Below are 13,862 nucleotides of genomic sequence, written 5' to 3'. Positions count from 1 at the left end.
TTGGGACAAATTGCCACCTCGTTAAGCTATTTTTTTTCCTTTTTCATTTCTCTCAACTCTTTCTTATTTACTAGCAAAGACCAGAATATGTCTAATCTAGCCTTTTGAGAATTTTCAATAAAAGAAGTCTTTAAGGTCAAGTGGAACACGATATTGATTTTTTTTTTTGTCAATGCTAATAGATAAAGAAAGACTAATTTTTGCTTAATTCTTAAACTTTAATTTTAGATATTTTACTCTCCTAAAGTATGAAATTCATTCACTCAGTTCTTAAAGTATGAAATTCATTTGGCCGCTAATCAAGAATTAGGTAATCAAATTTTAATATTTATTTCCAAACTTTAAAGATTTGATATGAATCAATATTTTAGTTATCCATTTTACCGCTGTCCAATACTGATCTAGATAAAATCAACTGATTTTTAAGCTGATTAAAAATGACCTTTAAGCTGATTAAATTCCAAAACTTAAAATGACTATTTCATTGTTTTCAATTTTAACTTTTATTCAAAATTCTGAAATTTAGTATTTGTTCCTTCCTATTCCTTTTCTTTGTTAATCAAACCATGCTATAAGTTATTTTACCGCCATGAACTTCAATTAATCCACTCACAAACCAATAAATAAATTTTTATGACATTGAAAATTCTTCCATAATATCTTGAAGAATCTAAAATATCGCAGCTTGATGGGGAAATTTTTCTTACCGTAGTAGCATCTAAATTATGACACTGATTAACGAACTTGATACAAGAAGAAAGGTTAACATGTCATTCATCTGAATATACAATTCTTAGACTCTAAATGTATCCAGAATACAGTGAATACAAGTGTACAGCAAATTGCTGCAGAACCAGGTCGAAAACCACTAGGTGTGAGGACGAGATCTTGGAGATGCTAATTAGCCAACAACCCTATGGAGGTGATCCATGTGGACTGCGAGGAGAGCAGCCTGGGTCTACTCCTCTGTAGTTTGAGAAGATAACACAGGAAAACAAATGTGAGAAGATAGTATACGTATGTAAATCTAATGAGTAGGAAATTTCTGAAGCACGATTAAAGCTGTTTAATTGAAATGAAAACATAATTGATTTTTTTCCAATCAGCATTGTAAATGAAAAAAGTTGCTCGATACTTGCCAGGAAGGAGAGTAGGAAGCGATTTTTTTTTTCTATTTTCTACCGCCTTGTGAAAAAATTGTATAGTAGTTAATATCAGTTGTTTACACCAATTACCAAATGATTATATTCTTCAAGAAACGAGAATGAATCAAGGTGATGAATTGCATTCTCAATTCTGAATCAATTACTAAAATCCATTCATGGAGTGGGGTAGAGGCAGTAGATAGATTAGGTATAACAAGATCTGAAAAGAGAGAGTAGAACTAGGGATAATACTCACCCCCTATGGCATTCCATTTGAGTAGCAACGAGCCGACGTGCGACTGGTGTCTGAAAGGAAAGTAAGAGAACGATAACCCACAATAGGGTGAAGACCACACCTAAGGGCACTGCTTTTCCGAGCATTTTGTCTTCTTAAGATTTATCTGCTGCTTCAAAGTTATGTAGCTAACTGATTTAGGCCTATGAATTTACAAATTTTGGCTTACGTTTTATAGGCATGGATGCATTTCTTTAGTGAAGATTTAGTGGCCTAAATTAAGTTGATTTGCCAAGTCTACTGTATCTTTTCAACTTTCAAAGTCAATTTGCTTAAACTATAAGGTAGTTGGTGCTCTCATGAGCCAAAATTTCTTCGAACATTCACCGAAGTTTACATTGATATATTTTCTTGACAGAGTAAACAAATTTAAATATTGCAATGATAAGATTAACAAAATTGTTGGTTCGTCAAGTTGACAAGGATGTATGAACAGTTTCTAGCAAGTATATTGAGACCAATGAGATTGTTGAAATGTCACTAGCTACTTACTTTAATGTGGATAAAGTTATTATGCATAGTTTGAATTTTGAAACATAGAACAATATATCTAGAGTCTATTTTAGATATTAAATAGATCACAATATGTAAATCAATTTTCATTTTGTGTGGTTCTGTAATAAGCAATTTTACATGCTTACACAATTTATTTAACAAATAAATATGGTACGTAGATGCTTATCCCTTCTTGTTGAAGGTGTTCCTCAAAACTTCTTGCTGATATTTCTTGAGAAATCACTGCTTAATTGCATGGATCAAGCTGGCAGGCTTTTATGTGAATCGTCAATGGCATCATTCAGTACATGCTATTATTCACTGGAAATGTGATCTCTTGGAGTGGAATCAATACCTTCCATTTTTGTAACAAAAAACTCTTAGTTAAAGGTTCAACTTTATTGTTCTGAAATCCAATTTAGTTGGTGGGATATAAGGTACTTGGTTTGACTTTCAAATTCCATTCTTTTCCTTCCTCCCTTTCTCCTTTCAAGTTCCCTTAAAAAAAAAAAAAAAAAAGCCGGGTTCAACTTGATTTGCAAATGGTTTAACTATTTGCACATAATCTCACCAGGTGCTCACTCCTCTAATGAAGTCCCTGTATTAGTTAGCATCCATCGAGCGAATTTATATTGATAGCAAACAATATTATCGTTTAGCATCCTTTGTTTTTTTGTTATACCCTTTTGCTACGGTAAACTAGCCCTCCAAAAAAAAAAAGAAAGAAAGAAAGAAAGAAAATGCGCTTTGTGCAAATGTCATGCACAAGAAAAATCTTGGTTACGAATGAAAATATTTTTCAAAGACTTGAAGTATTAAAAGTGAATGTCGAGAAAGTAAATTAATTAAGGAATAAACCGTTTCATGTAACTTCTAGTTAGTACTTTTTGTTTCTGTAGAAGTCTTAACCGAAATTTTCTGATTGCAGTTGTCAAGAATCTGAATGCGTTAATGGTAATGTAAGGCATAGAAGTCACATCGAATACAGTTGTTTCAGATCACTATCTCACAAATTGGGTAATTAAGCTTCATTAATCCAGGTATAGTGTAGTAAACTTCATGGACCGGTTAAAAAAAAATGAACAAATTAATGAAATTGCAACTCTTGTACAATTGAATTCATAATTCTAACTTGTTATTGAAGCAATCCATTCTGATCGTTCTACTTTCTCCTTTGATTGATCGTTTTCCCATGGCCGGAAATTGGCAATGCAGAGAAGACAGAGAGAGAGTCTTTCGTCCTAAGGATGAGGGCCTCGAGGGGAGTCGTCTCTCGGTACTCTGTAATTTCAGAAATGGATAAGCACAAAGAATGAAGTAATCCTTAAAAGCAAAGCATATTGTATTTCTTGAAACTTTGCTGAGATTCAACTTAGCTTTCAAATTCGATCTTAAAAATTGCTTTATAATAGCAACAATTAAATTGTTGTATGACATTTAATATATGCTTGTTGATTTTTATGATGCTTTTTCTTGTACTATTTTAAGCAACTAATTCTCCATTTAAGGTTTGGATGTGTTGTGTATTATATATATATATATATGTGTGTGTGTGTGTGTATTATATATATATATCTCACAATAATATTTTGTTTGGATACCTCAATTATTTCAAATAATATTTCGCTTGCATCATAGACACATTTTTCAACTCACCTTTTTATATTTCCAACCACATTTTTATCTCACATACATCACATCACAAAAAGTGCTACAGTAATTATTCCAAATAATATTTCAAATAATACACTATCCAAACACTGTAGTACATGCACCAGCACCAAATTTAGTCCAAAATTGGCCGGGAAAATTTTGAGGTCACGTACTTTATTTTCTTTTCCTTAAATCGATTACTAAGAGCTCAGGTAAAAACCACTTGAAAATCAATTAAAAAGGAAGACAACCGAGAATCTTAAATACTCACAGGGCGGACTGAGACAATTTGCGAGCAGCTGAAATCTCGAATATATAAAAGAAAATGAGCAGATTGAGCACCCAAGCAATTGTTGCTTTCCGACCCATTCCTCCTTCCCCCCTGTATCGATCCAAAGCTTCCTCAAATCAATTCTGAATATTTAGGCCTTAATTGCTCGCTACTAAATTCTTTACATTCGATCAAATATATATATATGGGTGGATAGGGGCAAGTAAATGTGGCACGAACCAGTATTAGAGCTGACAAAGTCTCAACCAGAAATATTGCGACTTTTTCAACTGAATTCTTCCTTCTGCTGTTCATGTAACACCTTAGACCTAGGAAATTAACCTATCTTCCTCACATTTGAATATTCATACTCAATCTGCATTTGACGTGTCATCCTTTGACGGAGTCCGGTAGTCTTCGGCTTTCGATCTTCATAATTTTTTTTCTCTCGTCTTTGATCCGATTGTCAACTTTTGGGCCTCTGTTAGACTCCTCCTGAACTGATCGAAAATCCTTCTTAACTAGTAGGATGTTGTTGAATACTAAAGCCCTTTACCAGTGATCAGAGATCTAATCACAAATGACAACATAAAAAGTGTATATATTAGGTAGTTTAATTAACCTGTCAAACTGATTATGTACTTCTGACTTGTCTCTTTGAGGTTTCATTCCATTGATCAATTGGCTAGTTCCGAGTCGATAAGAGAAAAACTAATAATAATATCCCTTGCCAATTGATTTGTTAAAACTGAAAAGGGTAAATGTAATAATACTTATTATTAAAAGAAAATCAGCACAAATGGTTTAAAATTGCTTTCTCAATTGGCACAACACCATAAAACGCGTGCATTTAAAAAATGATTCTGTATAGGATCGCTGACACTTTAATGTTAAATATTACAGACAATACATAAAACTCTCATAATCGTTACCTTTTATAGTTTGAAATTTTAAATACTTGTGTAAGTGTCTAAATTCTAAAATCAAAGGACAAAAGTACCTGGAATTTATGGAAATAAATGATAGACTTGGAAAAAAAAAATAGTAGTTAAGGACAGCGTTTATGACCTTCCTATTTTCTTTTTAAAAATTACACTATTCATTTGCTACCTTTTTTGTAGCTAAAAACGCGTATATGATCGTCCAATCGGTCCATCTACTTGACAAACAAGGACTTCGATCAAATAAAGGGTCAATTCTCCGAAAACCTGTTTTCTGGCAAATCCAACTTGTGATTTGTAGCCCAACCTAATCTCCCGGGACTTTGAATATATGGAACTCTATCTACACGACTCGAAGCCTTTGAAAACGTACTAAATCGCAAACTAAACCATTAGATTTCTAATGTTTCTCGTATACTCGATTTTTCAGCTCCAATTAACGGGTCAAATATTTGTTTTCCCTCTCATGTACAATATTGTTAAAACATGATCATCATTAGAGGTGGCAATATGGATAAATGGTTCATAATTGGTTTTGACTTAATGGATGGTGGATGAAATTTATCCAATCCATTTAAATCCATTTAATAAATGGATCTAAATGGATGGATCTAAATGGATTAAATAAAAATCAATTATCCATTTATAATCCATTTAAATATTTTGGTTACTTTTTTTTTGTATTACCATTTCTTGTAATATGAAGATACTTTTTTACGTACTTGTAAATTTTAGGTGTAGTTGGATGAGAAAGATGGCAAAATACTTAGATTTTTCATTTAAGAATTTAGGTAGTATTTTGGTCTAATTTAAGAACAATTGGTCTAATTTGGTTCCCGTAATTTATAAATAAAATTTTCAAATGTTATTTAACCTATATCATAAATATAATTTTTAATTTTTTTTATCTCATACACATCATGTCACAAAAAATTTATAATATTCTTTTAAATACAACCAGTGATTGGAAAATTTTCTGGGTTTAAATTAAAGAAACAGTGGTAGGGCGCTTGGGCTGCCTGGGGTAATTTCCTGAGGATCGGTGGGGCCCGCTCTCCTCGGGGTTGGTAGAATTAGTCGGGGTGAGACCCGGACACCTTCCAACTGATAAAAAAAAAAAAAATTAAAGAAACAGTGAGGGAACCCAGCTAGGAATAGGAGGGAAGGTTATGGTGGGGGACCGAAAGGGGGGGGGGTTCCCAAATTGAGTTCATTGATGTGGTCCGCCGCATGATTGGGGAGCATGGAGGACTACACTGTCATATATTTCTTGCTTGCAAGTTTTGATCATGATTGGCTACTTTTATTTGGTTTTTAAATAAATGGATATATGTGGTTTTTGTGGATAATCCATATAAATCCATTTAATTTAATGGTTTTACTTTGATCAACCATTTAAAACCAATATCATAAATGGATAATCCAAATCCATTTAATTATGGATTATATGGATGGATAAATGGATCTCAATCCAAATTGCCACCTCTAATCATCATCATCATCATATACGGAGGAAAGGGATCCTTGTGCAGACAACTTTGCAAGCTTGGGATTTGCCAAAATGAGAGCTGGAATAATGGTGTTTAACTGTTTATCACGCCTCTACTTTATGAAGACTTTGCTTGGCAATTGTTATATGATATTGGTCATTGTCACCCAAAGTTAGTTCAAGAGGGAATTTCCCTGATATTTATAAAGTAAGACATAGTCTTTTTCCACAAGCAATGTGTGATAATCCATAAATAACCTAATAATATTAAAATTACATTGAACTCGGATTTTTCACAGAAAAAATTTTCCATTTTCCGTGAACATATTTTTTAATTATCTTTTTTACTTCACGTACATTAAATCACTACAGTATACTTTTAACAAAAACTCCGAAAAATAACAATCCAAACGAGCCCTTAGTAATTTCTGTTTTTCTTTTTTTTTAAAAAAAAAACTATTTGGGCTGGAAACTTCACCAAACCGATCTGGCCCGCAACGAAACGTAAAATAATAGTCCAAACAACACACACGAAGCCCTCAATTAAGGGCCAGGATGGAATTTGTCCGATTGCGACTGGAGTAATGGATAGCAAACCCCGACTAGTCAATGCCTTTGCCAAAGGTTGCATACTTCCTTATCAAGATTTGGACAATTTGCCTAATTATAAAATCTTTGCCAAGGCAGTAAATGGAAATTTTATTTCTGATAAATCACTAGACAGTTTTCTTTTGGTTGTGTCTTTGGATTCTATTTAACTAGTAGCCCATAATATATTCTTTTTTTTTTTTTTTTGCTTATGATGTCAACTATTCTTTTTAACTGGCCTAATTACTTAAAAATGTTAAAATTTGATTTTTTTTTTCCCAGCCTCGTAATTGCTTCGCTGTATCATCAGCTTCTTCTATGAATTGAACTGAATTCATAAATTAAAAGTGTGATGAAACATATATTAGTATTATTCTAAATAATTAATGTCTTATTCAAACACATCCATTGTGTGCTTTTGTTTTTTTTTTTCATTTTTCTCTATTTTCTTTTCATCGTTCCATCTTGGTCCTTGCAACTGGCTCCCTTATTGAATTGAGCTCTGCTCCTATTGCACGCTAGTACTACACCTCCACAGCTGCCCGCGGCCACACCGTCTTTCTCCAAGAACCATATATAACAAACAAACTCAAAGGATTTTTTTTTTCTTTTTTGGGGAGCAAACTCAAGGAAATATACATAACAAAAGCTTCAAAAACAATAATTCTTCTTGAAATCCAACAAAACACGAATTAAGGCCCAAAATTATTCAAACCACCAAGAGCCAGAATATTTTATAACTCCCCACTTGGAAGAAGTGCCACTGAGAGAGAGAGAACCGCCAGGTTCTACTTTTTATTATTGAAATTCGTCTTCTGAGCATCACAAAGCAGAAATAACCCTATGGAATCTGACCCCGAGGTGACGGGCTTACTCGTACTCCTCCGTGCCTGTAGTTTTACAATATAATATACAGTAAAACAAATGTCAAAACTCAGTAAACAAAATGTAAGTCTAATAAGTTGGAAAATTCTACAATGCGTCCTTTGCTTTACGACGCCTATGTACGGGCCGGTGCATGGAGCAAAAAAGTGCAAACATGCTAGTCGTAAAATGAGTAGCTACTAGCTAGGATGAGTAGGACGCTGAAGCAGGAAACTTGAGGGCACAACGAGAATTATGATACTCACCCTCCCCCATGAAACGGCATAAGCAGCGCACGTCCACCTTTAGACCGAATTTCCCCATGTGGAATTGCGAATGGTGTCTGAAAGGAATCGAGGACAATGATAACCCACAACAGGGTTAGCACCACACCCAAGGCTGCTTTCCCAAGCATTTATTTATTTCTACAAAAGTTTTATCTGCTACTTCAAAATTATGTAGCTTACACTTACTGATGACTGATGAGTTACAAACTTTGGGTTTCGGTAGTTTTATAGACACCGATGCGTTTCTCCACAAGATTTGAAGGCATGATGTAAGTTTGCCACATCGACTTGACTAGCCAAGTCTACAATAATGGTTCCATATTCAAAGTTGATCCGCGTAAAGTAGTTTCCCGTCGATATCGCTACTTAAATCCATCAAGTTTCCTAGTAGGTTCATTCACTTTCCCGGATTCTAAAATTATAATTAAGGCATGTTTATCCCATCATGTATTTTTCCTATTGGGAGTTTGGGACCAATTCTTTCAAGGGATAATATCAGAAACCTCCCCCTGAGGTTTCTATTAACATCACTTAACACCCTTAAGGTTTTAAAAATATCATTTATTTTTCTTACTTTTGTTATTTGTGTAACAAAATTTTAAAACCCCAGTCTACCCTTTTGCTCATTTTGTTAAATAAAAATACTCCGAAACCACTCTATTTACTCCAAAAAAAAAAAATCATCACCTAAAAAACAATCTCTAGTTGTCTCACAATATCACAAAGTTATAGTCCATAAAAATATAAATTTGAAAAATAATAAAAGATATTTGTAAAGAAATATAATAGCACCAATTCAACTCTATATACTTAAAAATCGATTTCTTATTAACTTTAATTTTTTCCCAACCTATCTTGAAGTTGTACTAAATCACTATAAAAGTCAACTTAAAATAAAGGGATAATTTCATTGGGCTTCCTCTAGGTTTCATACACTATACTAACCTCCACTGAGGTTAATTTTCTTGTAACATTTAGAATCAATCGATAATTAAAAAGTACTATTAGGAGAGAGAAAATAATATGATTTTATCATTGTCCCTCATCTACTACATTATTTAATTAATCTAATACCAATCCACACATTAAAGAAAAATTCTAAAATTTGCTATTTATTATTAGAGATCAAATCACATATAGTATCAAAAAAATAGTATGTCATATTATATTTTTTGCTTAATACAAGATCCAAATTACTCTTTTCAGTTACATACTCATTATCAAATACAATCAACAACAAATAATCAAAAAATTTGCAACCAAAATATAATAGAGAATAAGTTTTAACATCATAAATATTCATGTCAATATATTAAGGTTAGTTACTAAGATTTTTATGGTATTCAAATTCACTCTTTGTAATATTTTGGTTACATATTTTTTTGATTATTTGTTGTTGATCATGTTTGGCAATGAGTTTGTAATTGAAAGAACAATTTAGATCTTATATTAAATAAAATATATAGAATGATATATTATTTTTGATGCCATATGTGATTTAATCCATGATGATAAACAGCAAATTCCAGAATTTTTTTAATGTTTGAACAGGTATTAGATTAATTAAACAATTTAACAGATGAGGAGCAATGGTGGAATCATATTATTTTCTCTCTCCTAATATCACTTTTTAATTATTGGTTGAACCTAAATCCTACAAGATAATAAATCTTAAGGTGGGTTGGTGTAATTTTTTAAAATCTAAAAGGAGGCCAGTGAAATAGTTAGAAGCTTCAGGAGAGGATTCTGAAACTATCCCTAAAAAAAACAAAGAAATGATACCTTACTATAGAGTTGTACTAAAAGTAAGTTTAGATATTTAATATTATGGAATGTAGCAGTACTATATAAAATGGTAAAAATAAAAAATAAAATAAGTTTCTTGGGTTAATGACAATTTAGATAACATGTGAGCTAAAGTTTAAAAGTAAGCCAAAACAGAAGGACCAAAATAATAATGACTAAAAATCTTAATGGGTCAAAGTGCACATCTCAAGACTTGTCATCTTCCCCATCCTCTCATCGTGGCTGCGACTTTGAACTTGCAATTGAGATGGCGGTCAGCTTCCACCATCATTTATTGGCCCTTTTCTTCATGATGAATCAATTGTAAAGTTCATTTTTTCCTGTGATTATGAATATAACTTCCTTTTCCTTTAAATTAAACTCATCAAAACCCAACCCATGATTGAAACATATAAACAAGGATACTGAAGATTCATTGAGCGACTGCCTCATGCTTTGGGGCTTAAAAAACGCGCCTTTGGGATTGAGGCGTACGCCCCAAAGTCTCAGGCATACGTCCGACAAAGCTTGCACCTCACACCCACTGCCCAGGACATTTTACTAACTCCCCACCTCAGGGCGAACTTCAAGGCGCCCCATTAATGCCTTTCAAGACACTTGGGCTACAATATACCTCTTGGTGGTTATTGTCTCCAAGCACATTATATCTCAAAGCAGAAATAACTATGCCAAACCCACTCATGGAAATATTACTGCAAGAGGGTGTTACTTAAATTACATGTAAGATCATCGATCAAAGTGTATTCCTGCAAAATTTTGAATTTTGTTTTTTTACTACAAGATAAATATGAATTGCAGGGATCATGCTCTTCCAAACATTGCGGTTTCTCGAGTTTTAGCCGCTGCTTCAAAATTATGTACTTAGCTTACAGTTTCAGAGACTTCGAGTTTACAAATTTTGGCTCTACCGTTCTATAGACATGGATGTATTTGTCAATTCAAGATTAATGGCCTACATTACAATAAGTCCCTGCATCGACTGGACTTTCCAAGTCTACCGTATATCTTCAACATTCAAAGTCAATTTTCGTATTATCGGTCCTTTTATGTTGTGCCAAAATTTCTTCAATCATTCTTTGTATCCACATTTGTATATTATAACTAGGAGATTAATTGTTGACTGTCACAACTGAACGTGTACAACGTTTTGTTATGAGCACTTTGTAAACAGAGGACAACGTGAAAGCCATCCTAGATAGCAGATCACAACATCCGAACAAAACTAAGAAGACTCTTCCACAGTTTTCACCCAGGTGCTTTAAAAAATTTCCAATTCTTGGCAAGCCCTTTGATGTCTCTTTTTATTTGTTTATTATTATCTTTGCTTTCTTGTACGCTATATTGACGGTTCGGTGTTGATTTAGTTTCTTCGTTTTTATAACTATGCATGCTGCTCGTTTAATAATTATATCTTTTTTATTTTTCTTTATTTCTTTCTCGTTTTCTACCAAAGATCAAAGTTTATCTATTTTAGCGTTCTAAAAATTTTCAATAGAAGAAGAGTCATTAAAGTCAATTGATATATATATTTAAAGATTTGACACTAATACTTATTTTTTTTATTAGTGCGAGTAAATAAAGAAGCTAATTGCAAAGTCAAATTTTCTTTTGTAAGATAATTACTAGTAAATTAATTAAACACAGTTGTGCCATGCCATTTTTGGGGCCTTTCAAACCTACGTGCTAGAAAGGGTAAAACAACGTTGCTTCCCATTTTCTTCTAGCATGCAATTTCAACTATTAATCTTTTATGTGCATTTCCTGACTATTTTAAATTTGTATCCTCTGCCTAATTAATTACTAGCACGAGAAATTTGTCATTTCCTTTTTATGGGTATTTCACAACGCTAATGTAAGATCGCTTTGAAGATAAACATTTTCTGAATCTTGTGAAATAGTTAATGAGAAACTTAAGTACTTATTTCTCCCAATAGTAGGTATCATAATTCGCACACCACATTGGATGGTAGAAAACCCAAAAAGATAGATGGCAGAGATCTCGAATCCATTCGTTCTATCAAGCACAATTTTCATATCCCAAACATTCGTGCCCAGTTCTACTCTTCGCAGATGCTATAATGGACCCAACTTTAACACAAATTCTTGCCGACCCTGAAGTTGAAACGATGTAGGAAAAGTGGCATTTAATTTTGATGTTAAGTGAACATCTGATTGTAATGGAGCATTACACTTGCTTTAAGCCTTAAGATACAATAGAAAGATAAAACTACCTATGCAACGCATCAATATTATGCTTGTATATTTACTTGACTTTGGTAATGTATTTCTTCGTCTTGTTTACAACGCCAGGAATCACCTCATGGATGTGGAGCTTGAGGGAAGCTGTCTGTCGAGCCTAGAAACTTATGTGGAGCATCACTCTTGCCACCGCTAAACCTTTTCCCCTTGTTCTTACACAACAGCTGGGATCACCTCATGGATGTTCCCCTTGAGGAGAACCGCCTGTACGTACGCTGTGGATTCTGAAAATAATAAAAATAAAACACAGACACAATTGTAGAAAACCACTAAGGAGATATGGTAAGAAAGGTTTTTTTTTTTTTTGCCGGGGGCGGGGGGTGGGGGTGGGGGGTGTGTGTCTAACATGGTAATTAAGAAAGAAATTTCATAAACCTCTTTTCTACGATTTTCTCTTTTGAGATACTGATTTATAAAACCCTCCTTTCATGAGAGCTGAAGGGATTTAAATAATTAAATTAACCGTTATACTTTGCTTAATTTCAAAGATCTTCCACATTAGCACTACTAATTAGGAGTGAAACGTACATTGGTGAAAGGTTAATGCTGGAAATTAAAAGGCTTTGGTATTCCTCTAGTGACAAAAAGCTTGGGATCAAGAGAAGCGGATGATATGTATTGCGCAATTCTTATAGTAAAAGTTTTTCATTTTTCTACTTATCATTCTAACAAAATGTTCCAATACAGATAATACTAGTGACAAATCAAATCAAGATAATGAGAATTGATGGTACTCACTTGCAGTTCCTGTCCCAAAGAATCCTAGTTAATTTCCGAGCCTCTGGTGACTCAAATGAAAGAGAGAAGACGATGATCCACAACAAGAATATGCAGAAGACTCCAAAGGCTGCAGTTGAAGCCATTTTTCTTGATTAGTACTAGTAGTTCTTAACTGTTTCGAATTGCTTGCTCTACCAACTGAAATTTCACCTTTTTGTCTCCTCTTGTAAGAAGACAGTGGCGCATCTGCGCTACCCAGTACCTAATGCTTTTTATTATTATTTTTATTTCGCATATTATACAAGTTCCAAATTCAAGTCGATGCTGATACGATCAATGAAATTGGACAGAATTCAATTGTGTATGCGCATATTTTTTTCCCCTATTTCTTGGTTATATTACTTCTAAACTAAAATAGAAAAGTTGGAAATGCTAAAAAAAGATGTACGAGATGTTGACCTCGTTTGAAAATATAAAATAAAGACTCTTAACTACTAGACTGTATACAATTGTTACAGATATTTGCAATTCAACTAATTCAAAGCGAATTAACAACATTTGGTATGAAGTTTCTCAATAGATAATTCAATCACCAAGTGAAGTAGTTCTGGATCTAACAAATTACGATTGCGATTGAGTTGGAACTTATTAGTCATCGCTTTTTGTATACTATCATTCGGGCTTCTTCTAAGCTGAAAAAGTCTTCGCTATCAAATGTGACCTTTTCTTTGTACGTTGTTGCACCTCCAAAAAATCAATGCTTAACAGTCTTGTAGATTGACTATGACTATTTGTAGAAAGAAAAATATAACAAAGTCGACAATTTTTTTTTTTTTTTTTTGGAAACTGATAATGATATATCTACAACTGAAACAGCAAATTGTTGGCACAAGATTGTAAACCCTGGAACCGATAGTCCACTCTTTGGTCTGGACAACCGTTAGTATAGGAATTTTTTTATACTTACATGCGTGTCCATTTTAATTTATGTCTTAATTAGGGTGAAACAACTTCCATGACTTTTTAAATTGAGAAAATCAATTCCGGAA

General features: G+C 33.3%; 2 long non-coding RNA genes across 2 annotated transcripts; both read right to left on the bottom strand.

Annotated features, from left to right (window-relative positions):
* Positions 1–744: 744 nt before the first annotated feature.
* Positions 745–1,567, bottom strand: LOC140021052 (uncharacterized). Its single transcript, XR_011825030.1, has 2 exons — positions 1,402–1,567; positions 745–966 (listed from the first exon to the last, which is right to left on the bottom strand). It is a non-coding gene; the product is annotated as an uncharacterized lncRNA (long non-coding RNA).
* A 5,649-nt stretch (positions 1,568–7,216) lies between these two features.
* On the bottom strand, positions 7,217–8,229 carry LOC113716568 (uncharacterized). The gene is made up of 2 exons (XR_003454152.2): positions 8,008–8,229; positions 7,217–7,767 (listed from the first exon to the last, which is right to left on the bottom strand). It is a non-coding gene; the product is annotated as an uncharacterized lncRNA (long non-coding RNA).
* Positions 8,230–13,862: the final 5,633 nt, after the last annotated feature.

The sequence above is a fragment of the Coffea arabica genome, chromosome 11e (genome assembly GCF_036785885.1).
Source record: "Coffea arabica cultivar ET-39 chromosome 11e, Coffea Arabica ET-39 HiFi, whole genome shotgun sequence".
NCBI lineage: Eukaryota > Viridiplantae > Streptophyta > Magnoliopsida > Gentianales > Rubiaceae > Coffea > Coffea arabica.
This window is presented reverse-complemented; position numbering and strand designations above follow the sequence as displayed.